The sequence below is a fragment of the Triticum urartu genome, chromosome 5, assembly GCF_003073215.2.
Source record: "Triticum urartu cultivar G1812 chromosome 5, Tu2.1, whole genome shotgun sequence".
Lineage (NCBI taxonomy): Eukaryota > Viridiplantae > Streptophyta > Magnoliopsida > Poales > Poaceae > Triticum > Triticum urartu.
Window position 1 is genome coordinate 222,358,173 of NC_053026.1, and position 12,848 is coordinate 222,371,020.

A 12,848-nucleotide genomic window follows, 5' to 3' on the forward strand; every position below is an offset into this window, starting at 1 on the left:
TCCTCCCGTGCCAGCAACAGCCTCTCCATATGAGGGAGTTCAATCCGAGGGACCGCGGACCCTTTAGCAATTTTTCGGCACAATGCACGAAGGGATGTGGGAACTGTTCTTCAAAACTCGATAGCAGAAGCTGGACATGTCAGAGGACATCGGTCTCAACTGCAACCGTCTGGGTACCTCGGTAAGCACCCAACTTCTGATCACAACTTGGTTGATTATCCCATTGCAATGTACTGAGAGTTCTATCTTCAACCAGGGCTGGATAAATAATGCGGAACGAATTAGATGTTCAGCTCCACTTCCTGAAGACTCAGCCGATCATGTGTTGTCAAGGATGCTGGTCCCGGCGCCGTATCAAGTTCCAGCGCCAGAGGACAAGAAAAAGAGGGAAGAGGCCGAAAGCAACCTCCATTCTGCAGGTATGCCAGACACTATGTACGGAGGGGCTGACGCTCCCTTTTCAAAATACGAAGGGGAAGGAGAAGGTGATATTCCTTCCCCTCATGGGAGGAAAAGAACTACATCCGAAGACTTGGAGGTGGAAGCACCGAAGATAGGGAAGGCATCCCTACACTATGGTTCGGGTTCCGAAGACGACGTAGTCGCAAGGCACCTCTCTAAGGACAAGCCCCTTGCCCAATCGTAAGTGAACAAGGATGTTCTAGACATATCCGGCTCTTTTTGAGTTACAGGGGTAATATTTAAACTATATGCTTGCAGTTCAGCCCACAGTCTGCCCCGACAGTCCTCATCAAGGGATTTATCTCCGAGGATGATGGAAAGTGAGACGCCTTCTCATGCTTCCTCGCCTCCTAGGGCGGATGACTTCGAGGTGTCATCTCGGAGAATCTCCCCTGACCATCAAGCGGCATGGGGGACAATGAAAACAACACCTGAGGGCGGTACTTCGATCCTTAAGGGTCCGGGGGGTGCAGCCCCTGTGGGGGCTAGCAATGAAGGCCCCAAACTATCCGGCTTACAGCCGAAGACGACCCTAGGGTCGAGCAGATGTATCCCTTTGAAGGGAATGCATACTCCCACGGCAGCCTCCAGGAATCCGGAGGTGCCGGATACTCTGACGAGCACATTACAAAGTGTGTCCATCTCAGAGGAACATTGTACCTTAATGGGTATGGTGGTTGAAAGAGTTCTGTCCGCGAGAAGCAGATTGAATGAAGCTTTCCTGAGCTTGTTGAGAGGCTTCGATGTATGTAATGTAATAGTTTTAACTATTTTTCATGCACAATGCACCTGTGTACAGATAGTAGCCCCTGAGGCTCTGGTCGGCTTCGACAGGGAGACGATTAGAGGATCAAAAAGACATGCTCATGAAGTAACCTTATTGATCCGAACATAGGCTGTTACGCCCATGGCGACTGCCCAAGCTATGGAAGTTGCAGATCTAAAGCAGAAGCTCGAGTTAGCGGATGAGGACATCACTCTTATTAATAGGTGGCTCGATGAGGCACAAGGTATGTGTTGGGGTAGCTTGTTTATGCATGTATAGTAGTATGAGCATGAAGCTGAAAATCATATGCATAACTGTAGATGGTGCTGTCGTGGTTGAGACCCTTTGGGCTGAACTTGCCCGGGAAGGAGCAGGCCCACTACAAGAAATATGTCAACTAGTGAACTTCTGTCAGTGACCCTGGAAGAATTGGTCATAGATCTATGACCATTTGAGATCAATTGGTCAAAAGCTGTTCGGGGGGCTCCAAACCCTCAACTATATCAACCATTTTGGTCAGAAAGGTCGTAATTTCCTTACACGAAATGGTCATAAAGCAGACATCACTGGTCTGCTGCCTTATTTCTAGCTGATCACGACCAATATAGATGGTCATAACCTTGCAAATTGTGGTGGATTGCTATGACTAGGTGCCACCTCATTAGTTTTGCCTATGTGTCATGTCCATGTGTCAATTTTTTCCCTAGGTTGTGAAGAAACCTATATTTCTGCCATTCCCAAAATTCCCCAAAAAATCTCATAAATTCTTTGGGTCATATCTTCGTCAAATATGTAAAAATCCTTCCTTGCCTAGTTCAAATATAATTCAACAATATTCATTTTCCTATTCTGTTCACAACAATACTTTGTGAAGGAAGTGTTATTTATATATTCTTGATTACCCTCAAAATTTTTGGGCACACTTTCTTATCAGAATCATTGCCTCATGAAAAAAGTCAGCTCCATTTGCCCAGTAAATCTTCCTCGGCAAATTTCCATTTTTTTTCCACCTAGAAGCATTGTGAAGGAAGTACCATTTTTATATATCCAAATGACATGAAATTTATACAGTTCCTTCATATGCCCAAATTATCACCCTCCTCCAAATTGTAGGTCAGTCAAATCATCTATGTGAGCCCAGGTTCAATTTATATTTTATCGCTAGATTGGCACATTGCAAAGCAAGTGTTATCTAGATCCCTCCTATTACCCTCAAATTTTTTGGGCACTCTTCCATACCCAAATCATTACCACATGATAATATTCGGCTCCATTTTCCTGGTAAATCTTTCTCAGGAAATTTCCAAAGTTTCTATCTCGAGAGAAGCTTTGTGAAGTAAATACTAGCTAGGCTTACCCAAATGATCTGAAAATTTACCAGGGCATGACCATACCTATGTAACTTACCTACACCAAATTTGAGCTCATTTCATTTATCCAATTTCTCTTGCTAATTTTCCCAAGTTTTTTTTCTAGGGAATAGCATTGTGAAGGAAGTACCACTTTGGCATGTCCAAATGGTATCAATTTTCTACAGTGCTTTCCTATGCCCAAATAACCACCCCCACCAAATTTCATCTCAATCCATTCATTATTTCGAGCCTAGCTTCAACATTCATATTTCTATCCAGTGTGGTACTTTGCAAAGCAAGTACCACCTAGGCTCCTCCTTTTGAGCTAAAAAATTGTGAAGACAGTATTCTTAGTAGATGATCATCCTCAGCCAAAACTCACGCCCATTGGCCACATGCATTTCCTGTATCGCTAATCAAACACTTGACTGCTAATTCATTTTTGAGCATAGTTCGGTATCCTCGTGAGAATCTTATGTTGTAATTTTCTTCCTAGCACCTACCTGGGGAGTAACCAACCCCTAGACATGCCTAGGCCACCCTGAACACATGGCAACGCCACGGTCACGCGGTGACCACACGGCGGGCATGCGAGTTTACGCGCTCTGGAGTTGGGGCCCTCGTCCACCATCCAAACCTCGATGTATCGCTACCCAAACATGTATTTCTGATTAAATAGATACTTATATTCCTAGAAATGATTTTTGTAAAAAATAAAGAGCAAACTGTAAGGTAGATGCAGTTCAAAATTGACCCGCTTCCTGCTGAATTGGCAGAAATTTATCTTTTTCACAGGTGGTGGATCAAAACTTTTGACACCCAACCATTTTTTCAATTATGCATTAAATATGGCCTAATATTTTAGAAAAATGATTTGGTCCAGTTTTGCAACAAATATATGGTAGCTCCTTCACAAAAAAACTCATTTTGGGCATTCAGAAAATGATAAATGAATTTTCCGTGCAAAGAAAATGAAAACTCCCTTAGGCAACATTGTTTGGAATTCCAAGATGCACCCTTGTGCATAATATGATATCATTTGAACAAACTATCCCAGGAATGTGGCCATAAGATTGATCATTTGGCTTGAAACCCTTGAATCTTCACGCATGATAGCTCATTTCTGAGAACACTTTTCTAAAATAATTGCCGAATTACAAGTTTATTATTTTTCCTGGAAAGTAGGTCACATATAATGACACAATGCGAAGGTTTTCCTATTTTTTATTTTTTGAATTTTTATGCCCGTTTCGAAGTGCGATCAAAACAGCGGGTTTGACCGTTCCTAGGTAGTGGTTGAATCTTGGAAAACTTATGATGTTTCTCTGATTAAATAGATACTTATGTACCTAGAAATGATTTTTGGAAAAAATAAAGGGAAAACTATGAGGCAGCTGCAGTTCAAATTTGACCCGCTTCCTGCTGAATCGGCGGGAATTTGTCTTTTTCACCAGAGGTGGATCAAGGCTTTTGACACCCAAACATTTGGTCAATTGTGAATCAAATATGGCCTAGTATTTTAGAAAAATGATTTGGTCCAATTTTGCAACAAATATATGGTAGGTCCTTCACAAAAAGAACTCAATTCTGGCACTCGGAAAATGGAAAATGAATTTTCCGTGCAAAGAAAATGAAAACTCCCTTAGGCAACATTGTTTGGAATTCCAATATGCACCCTTGTGCACAATATGAGATCATTTTAACAAACTATGCCATGAATGTGGCCATAAGATTGATCATTTGACTTGAAAACCCTGAATCTTCACGCATGATAGCTCATTTCTGAGAACGCTTTTTTAAAATAATTGCGGTATTGAAAGTTTATTATTTTTCCTGGAAACTTGGTCACATATAATGACACAATGCGAAGGTTTTCCAATTTTTTGATTTTTTTGAATTTTTTATGCCCGTTTCGAAATGCGATCAAAACGGCGGGTTTGACCGTTCCTAGCTAGTGGTTGAATCTTGGAAAACTTTTGATGTTTCTCTGATTAAACAGATACTTATGTACCTAGAAATAATTTTTTTAAAAAATAAAGAGCAAACTATGAGGCAGCTGCAGTTCAAATTTGACCTGCTTCCTACTGAATCGATGGGAATTTGTCTTTTTCACCAGAGGTGGATCAAGGCTTTTGATACCCAACCATTTGGTCAATTGTGAATAAAATATGGCCTAGTATTTTAGAAAAATGATTTGGTACAATTTTGCAACAAATATATTGTAGGTCCTTCACAAAAGGAACTCAATTCGGGACTCGAAAACTGGAAAATGAATTTTCCGTGCAAAAAAAATGAAAACTCCCTTAGGCAACATTGTTTGGAATTCCAAGATGCACCCTTGTGCACAATATGAGATCATTTGAACAAACTATGCCATGAATGTGGCCATAAGATTGATCATCTGGCTTGAAAACCCTGAATCTTCATGCATGATAGCTCATTTCTGAGAACACATTTTAGAAATAATTGTTGTATTACAAGTTTGTTAATTTTCCTGGAAACTTGGTCACATATAATGACACAATGCGAAGGTTTTCCAATTTTTTTGAATTTTTTATGCCCGTTTCGAAATGCGATCAAAACGGCGGGTTTGACCGTTCCTAGCTAGTGGTTGAATCTTGGTAAACTTTTCATGTTTCTGTGATTAAATAGATACTTATGTACCTAGAAATGATTTTTTGAAAAAATAAAGAGCAAACTATGAGGCAGCTGCAGTTCAAATTTGACCTGCTTCCTACTAAATCAGTGGGAATTTGTGTTTTTCACCAGAGGTGGATCAAGGCTTCTGACACCCAACCATTTGGTCAATTGTGAATAAAATATGGCCTAGTATTTTAGAAAAATGATTTAGTCTAATTTTGCAAAAAATATATGGTAGGTCCTTCACAAAATGAACTCAATTCGGGCACTCGGAAAATGGTAAATGAATTTTCCATGCAAAGAAAATGAAAACTCCCTTAGGCAACATTGTTTGGAATTCCAAGATGCACCCTTGTGCACAATATGAGATCATTTGGACAAACTATGCCATGAATGTGGCCATAAGATTGATTATTTGGCTTGAAAGCCATGAATCTTCATAGATGATAACTCATTTCTGAGAACACTTTTTTAAAAGAATTGCCGTATTACAAGTTTATTATTCCTGGTAACTTGGTCACATATAATGACACAATGCGAAGGCTTTCCAATTTTCTGATTTTTTTGAATTTTTTATGCCCGTTTCAAAATGCGTTCAAAACGGCGGGAATGACCGTTCCTAGCTAGTGGTTGTATCTTGGAAGTTTTTTGGTGTCTCTCCGACGAAATAGATACTTATGTACCTAGAAATTATTTTTTGAGATGCCATTGTTATGTTTTTTTATAAATAAATCAGAGTTTTGGGTCCAAAATTTTGAGATTCAAACGAGAGATAGCTGGCCAATGAGACGCGAGGAACCGCCTTCACGCGGATCACCAAATTGGACGCACTCTGAGCCATCCATCGCACACCCATCCAATGGTGGAGCTTATACCGAGAAAAAACCCCTAACCCACGCACCCACCCACCCTCCCCTCGATCACCCAGATCCAATCCGCCCACTCACCCTCCCCTCCCTCTCAGATCCAATCTGCTGACCCACCCTCTCCCCCTCCCCTCGATACCCAGATCCCACCTCCTCGTCGCTACCCGACTACTGCTCGCCATCCCGCCCCTCCTCCCCATAGAGGCACGGCGCTCTGATGATGGCGTGGGCGGAGGATGAGGCCATCGGCCCCACGTAGGCCTCGACGCCGACTACGACAAGGACCAGGAGGACATCTTCGGCGACAACGACGGGCCCGAGGAGCCCCACCCCGATGCCGACAAGACCCACGTGCTCCTCCTCACCGCTGCCAACTTCACCTCCGTCCTCACTGCCCGCCGCCATGTCATGGTCGAATTCTACGCGCCCTGGTGCAGCCACTGCCGCGCGCTCGCGCCTCACTACGCCACCGCCACCAGCCTCGCCAAGCAGGGGATCGACGTCGCGCTGGCCAAGGTGGACGCCATCGAGGACCATGACCTGGCGCAGGCGCACGATGTGCAGGGCTACCCCACCCTCCTCTTCTTCATCGGCGGCGTGCCCAGGGACTACTCCGGCGAAAGTACCAAGTGAGGATCTCTGCAGATAGCCAATTCCCTCCCTGCTCCAGCTCTGCGGCTATTAAGAATGAATTTTTGCTTTGCTGCAGGGACACCATCGTGGCTTGGGTCGGCAAGAAGCTGGGCCCTGTGGTGCAGAACGTCACAACCGTCGATGAGGTCGAGAAGGTCGTCACCGGCGACGACGTGGCCGTGCTCGCCTACCTCCACCACCTCTCGGTATGCTATACAATGCGCCTTCTCAAGTGGCAGCAAAGTCAACCAACCCACCCAAATTGCTTCAATTGCAACCCATGTTACTCAGTTAGCTGGATGAGCTTGGTATGCTAGTAGTAACTAGATGAACTTCGTATGCTGGTAGTGACTAGATGAGCTTCGTATGCTAGTAGCTATTTTGCTGTCTGCTCTCTTGACATTGTGTGTTGTGTTGGGAATAAAATATCTCACTAATCATTGCCGTGTTTTGATAAACTCTCGGTGAATCACCTGACAAACAGCTGCTTGAGAAAAACTTGACAAAACTACTAGTTTAGTTAACCTTGATATAATTAAGTTGGTGGAAGAATTGAACTGAAAATTAATGTTTGGGTTTCAGTGTTAAGGAAGGTAATTTTTTTGAAACCATCCTCTAATCTATGCTCGTTTTACAGTTTGGTGCTACAGTTTAAACCATCATCTAATATGTGCCTTATCTAGAAATTTTGGCATGAAATAAAATCTGGCTGCTTGTTTACATTCAAAGTCCATATATATCATGATGAAATCAATGAACACCATATATAGAGAACTAGTACTAATTTATGTTCTGAACATGCATGGTTTGAAATGTCTAAATCAGAGTCATCTTGTATTGTTTCTAGTTGATTTTGCTGTGCTGACTGCTCACGACAAATATATATATCTTTCAGACTCGATACATAAAGGACCGCAAGAGATTATATGGCAGGATACTGGACAGTAACAGTGTCAAGTCCTCCATTCAAGCAAAGTCCAAGGATCGGTCCGAGATGGAGTAGTTTGTCCTGCTTGTGCAATGTTCTTTCCAGCATTCAGCTGTGTACTCTAATTACTGGAGTATTCTGTAGATTCTTTTCAATTAAACTACTCCTAAGATGAGTCTTTTCCATTAACTAAATCTAAATGAAACATTAGATGAACTAGCCAGAGATTATTTAAATATTGTAGTAACTACTTGACACAAATATTGTCATGCATCAGTAGTAGCATTAGATGAAACTTTTATAGTAGGACTTGCTATTATAGTGGACTTACCTCTGTAATTTATCCAAACTTCATGTCACCATGCGACTAATGTTTTTGCTCAGAATTCTTTTCTGTTTGTGTGGTGCTAAACTGCCAATAGAAGACGATTGAACAACGCCACAATTGCACTGTTGTATGTTATTTAGGGTTGTCCCAGTTGCATAAGACCTGGAGTAATAACAGGTCCAATATTAATTTTGTGTCTGTGTGCATGTACATGTGCACTTGGGCCTTCTATATACACATAATTCAGAGCATCTTTTACTGTGCATTTTGTTTCTTTGCTCAGTACAGAATGTATCGCAAGTGTTGTTCATTATTTTTGTCCTTTTGTCTAAATATATCACAAAAAGTTATGTACGGAGTAGTGATTGTCTAATGTCCTCTTAGGTTACCAAATGGATGAAGCGAAATCTTGTGTGACCCTGTAGCGTAGCATGGCATCCTACTAGTTAGTATGATAAGTATGTGTTAGGTTTGTCCAGTCCATCGATGTCGGTAAATGTGTTGCGGTCTGTGAATGTGTATAGATTTTTTTTAATTTTGTTGGTTGTTGCAACACTTGGACTATTTATTAATATAACCCAGCAGCGATGCTTCCATTTTAACACATGTACTAGTGTGCTAAAACTACTACTATACCTGCTTCTTGTTAGCCTGAGTAGTACATCAGGCTTGTATTAACTTGTGTTAATTGTATTAACTTGTAGCCTAGTGAATACAGTCATCTTGTGCTTTTATCTTCTCTGTGATGTCACGTGCCTTTGAGTCTACTTATTGAAGACCTTATGCTCATATATCTTTTTAGTCCCTCTATTTCCATAAATGTGACACTGTTTTGTTTCTAAATACTTGTCACATACAAGTTTGAGGGCATTATCCTAAACCCCTGCTATGATTGATCCATCTCCTCTACTTTGTTACTTGTGCTTAATTGAGACGTTACTCAAGGTTAGTGTTTGTGCCAGCATATATAAATGATATGGTCGCTTACTTTAATATGTGTGTTGACTCAAAACTGTCAAAATATCTAGAAAGAGAGTGAACTCACTTCACAGATTCTTTCAATCTTCAATGGTCATGGTTTTTGCATTATAGATTCTTAATCTTGGCTGATTCCATATTCTTCCAAGTGCTAGCTAGCTCCAAAAGCAAATCGTCTTCATTTGGAAGATGAAACATTCTATCAGAATCCATTCTCCTACTCTTTTTCTTGTACTGTATGTCATCCATTGTTCAAACCTATTAGCAAGTTCTTGTAGTGTGTCGTTCTATTTAGAACTGCATTTTTATTTTAGGTTTTGCTTCCTGTGTGGTACTGGATGGCTAAGTATTAAAACAATTTGGTTACTATCGGAAACACTTTAATTCTCTGGAATTAAACTTTGACAAGCATGCTATGTGTTCAATTTTTTTGGATTACGTGATGGCATTCTACAAATCTGTTTAACAACTTCCATATTATCTTCTTATTTCTCTTGTCCGTGTGCAGCAGGATTTGATTTGGTACAAGGGGTTCATCGTGCCAGGCTCCTCTTTTCTGCTACTTCCATGCAACGGTGGTGGCGGTGGTGCTGTTTGGCATTGGCTACAAAAACACCCAAGGTGAGATCATTTCCTTCCTATGCTCCCCACCTCTGTTGTTGGTCTGAGCTTGTCGTGGTCATGGAGCCATGACTATGGTGGTCGCTCTGCGTTCATGTCCATTGTGCCATGTGTATGCCTTCTACGTCAAGTTAGCATCCTTCTGCACAAAATTTTGTATGTGTTATTGGTCTAGTGGAGATTAGCATCCTTTTCAGGTTTGTTGTGAAACGCTTTGGTTTACTCCCTGGTTTTGTTGTCTGTAGGAGTTTGAGTGGAATTCTGAACGTTGGCCCTTCCTGTACGGCTTAAAACTGCACTCTTTTTCACTAATGAGTAAACCAAGTTAACCATGGAGTTTTACTATGTGTAATCTATTCAAGTAATAAAATCAACTTATGATCTGAAGGTTTAAAATTTCTTATAATAAATTCTACTCAACCTGAACACTAATTATTGTATTACTTGCCAAGTAAGAGTGTTTTTCTCATGTTTTAATATATCTGAAGGTTGTTCACCCAAGTGCTGCGCCTTTAGGGTCAACCCCACGGTGAATTTAGATGGCGGTCATTTGGTAACCCCGTTTGAAATTCTGAACAGATGTAAGGAGAAAAAAAGACCATAATCTCTATGTTCTATTTTTTCTGTTTATACAAGTGTTTATGGGGTGCTAAATCTGATGGGAATGGCATCAAGGATCAGAATATTCAGTTTTTGTTTTACTTCAGTTAATGTTGAGTTCCATAACATAACTGCTTGATGTTGTTTCCTGTGGAAATCTCCTTACTGTTGTTAACGCAGCCTTATTTAATCTTCTTCAGGTTTTCAAGCGGGTTTTGTTTATGATAGCCATGGAGCAGGAAAAACTGACATGCTACTAAAGCTAAGATGGTACTGATTCTGATTCTCGTATCATTTCGTGAACGAAATTTTTGTCTTGTCAATGCTTGCTGGATGCTAGTTTTGCTGTGTAGTATAGCTAATTCTTTACGTATCTTTATAACATTGAAGAGCTCTTTAGTCCTGCCAGGACAAGGTTTGATGGAAATTCGTCGGAGCCTTTCATTGTTTCCTTGCTTGATGCAGCAGATTCGTACCTGCTATGTTTGTACTTGCTTAGTTTAGCTATTGTATTTGTGATTTGTTATTTTGGGGTGAGATGTGGTATGTGTCTAACTGTTGTGTAGAGATGCATGTGCTTGGAGCCTTGATGTATATCTTTGTATCGCCTTCTTTGCAAGCTACCCGTTTTGTTTACCTTTTGTATAGTCCCAATTTTTTTTCCAGGTTTTATAGCAAAGCTGAAGCCTATTGTGTTCATATGTTTCACTGAGGAAAACTTCAAATCTTAGTCTGTAGAGAAAATGATTTGTGTCACATGCTCAACACACTTTGAACTATATACCAGGTTCAGTTTTAGAGAAAAATGATCCTGGTTATTTAACACACTTACTGAACCAATCAGCCTACCCACTAACTACCATCAGTATCCACCAAACGGTTGTGGAAATAACTTTTGCTGATAATCCTTTGTTTTAAACAAGTACTAATATTTTGGTAGGACAAGAAGTTTCAAATTCTTATGCTGGTTTATGTTCTCTTTTTAGGTTATGAGAAGATATGCTGCTGGAAAGATGCTCTTAGAAAACTGGAAGGGTCGCAACCAAATCCAATCGACAACATGGCAGTGGTCTCTGAATATCTAAGCTAGTGATCATCTTTTCAGTGATTCCTTTTCTGTTTGGCCTTCTCATAGGTAGTTTACATTAGTTGTCTGTTGGAGTTGTGATGGCAGTATATATTTTTTGTTGCTTCGTTGTCGTTTGATATAGATGGCATTCTTTTAGTTATTGCTGCTTATGTATAGATAATCTGATGAAGATGTACATATGATATATGATTGTACGGAGAAACAAATATTGCTTTGATAGCAAAATAAAAAAACTCATCTATTTCTGTGTTGTCCAGTCCTATGAATTAGCGGGCTAAAAATATTGATGGGCTGGAAGAGGCTTTGGCCCAAACAGTGCTGGATAAAGATGAAACAAAAAAAGTCTAAAAAATAGAAAATGGACCGCAAAAAGGCTGAGGCCCAGAAAATGGAAAAGGCTTAGAAAACAAAAATACCAAATTGTTGGTCTAGGCCCACGTAGCTAGCGAAAATTAACGGGGAAAAACATAAAATGGGCTGAATTAATGGGCTCGGCCCATGTAAAAACTCCAATTGGACCGGGCTGATTCTAATCAACGACCTTCTCATTTGGTCACAATTTTGCCACGTCAGCTTGCCACGACAGATTCGACGTGGCCTGGGCAGACAGCTAGCGACCAAAACAGAAGGTCATAGAACCAATGACCTTTTGTTTTGGTCGTAAACGTCTACGACCTTCTCATAGAGAAGGTCGTTAATTTCAGTTTACGACCGCCAGCTTTTGACCATTTGTTTTTTGTCACAAAAAGGTCGCAAATGAAAAACAATGACCTTTTAGTGACCACTAGTGATGGTCGCAAGTTGACATATTTCTCGTAGTGGCCAGAGTGAGCGACGCAACTGCCAAGAAGGCGGCTGCCGATTTAAAGGCCGAATAGGCCACCCTACGCTAGTGCCAGGACAGAATATCCACCGTGGAGCGAGAGCTGAAGGATGCTACTAATAGGAGCAAATCTCTCAAGGGGGATAACAAAACCAAGGCAGCCGAACTCAACAAGGCATTACTAGAGGCGAAAGAAGCGCGATCCGATTGTAGAGCGGCTTAGGAGGAGATCCAATAGGCTGGGGAGGTAGCGGCTAGTAAGCCCTTTCTTTTACAGACTAAGTTCGGTGACCCAAAGTATCCTTTGTTTAACCAAATGTGGAGTACTCCAGATGCGTTCTTGGATCTGCCGAGGAGTGTTTCCGACATGGTGCAATTCTTCCAGGTATAGGAGGGACGTGCTGCGGAGAGGCTTTTCTGGTCGCAATTCAACGAGGCCAATCGTCCGGCGCTGCTGAACGAACAGGTGGCCCAGTGGGTCGAGCTACACAAGATGTCTGGAGCTGCCATGAAGGATGTCATAGTTCGGGTATGGCTAGCCAAACTTGTTCCGGGCAGTTATTTTTCTTTGGTACAATGGCTTGTCGATGCAGTGCCCCGTATTGACGCCGTCAAGCGGTCGGCGTGCATAGAAGGTGCACAGATGGCCTTCGCCCACGTCAAGATGCACTGGGCAAAGATGAAGGCCACCGATGTTGCAACTGAGGGTCCGCCTGGGGGCCATGACCATCGCACGCCGGAGCATTATTTGGAGGACGTCC

General features: G+C 41.6%; 1 long non-coding RNA gene across 1 annotated transcript; it reads left to right on the forward strand.

Moving 5' to 3' along the window:
- The first annotated feature begins 10,386 nt into the window (after positions 1-10,386).
- LOC125555834 lies at positions 10,387-11,365 on the forward strand. Its single transcript, XR_007304893.1, has 2 exons — positions 10,387-10,444; positions 11,161-11,365. It is a non-coding gene; the product is annotated as an uncharacterized LOC125555834 (long non-coding RNA).
- Positions 11,366-12,848: the final 1,483 nt, after the last annotated feature.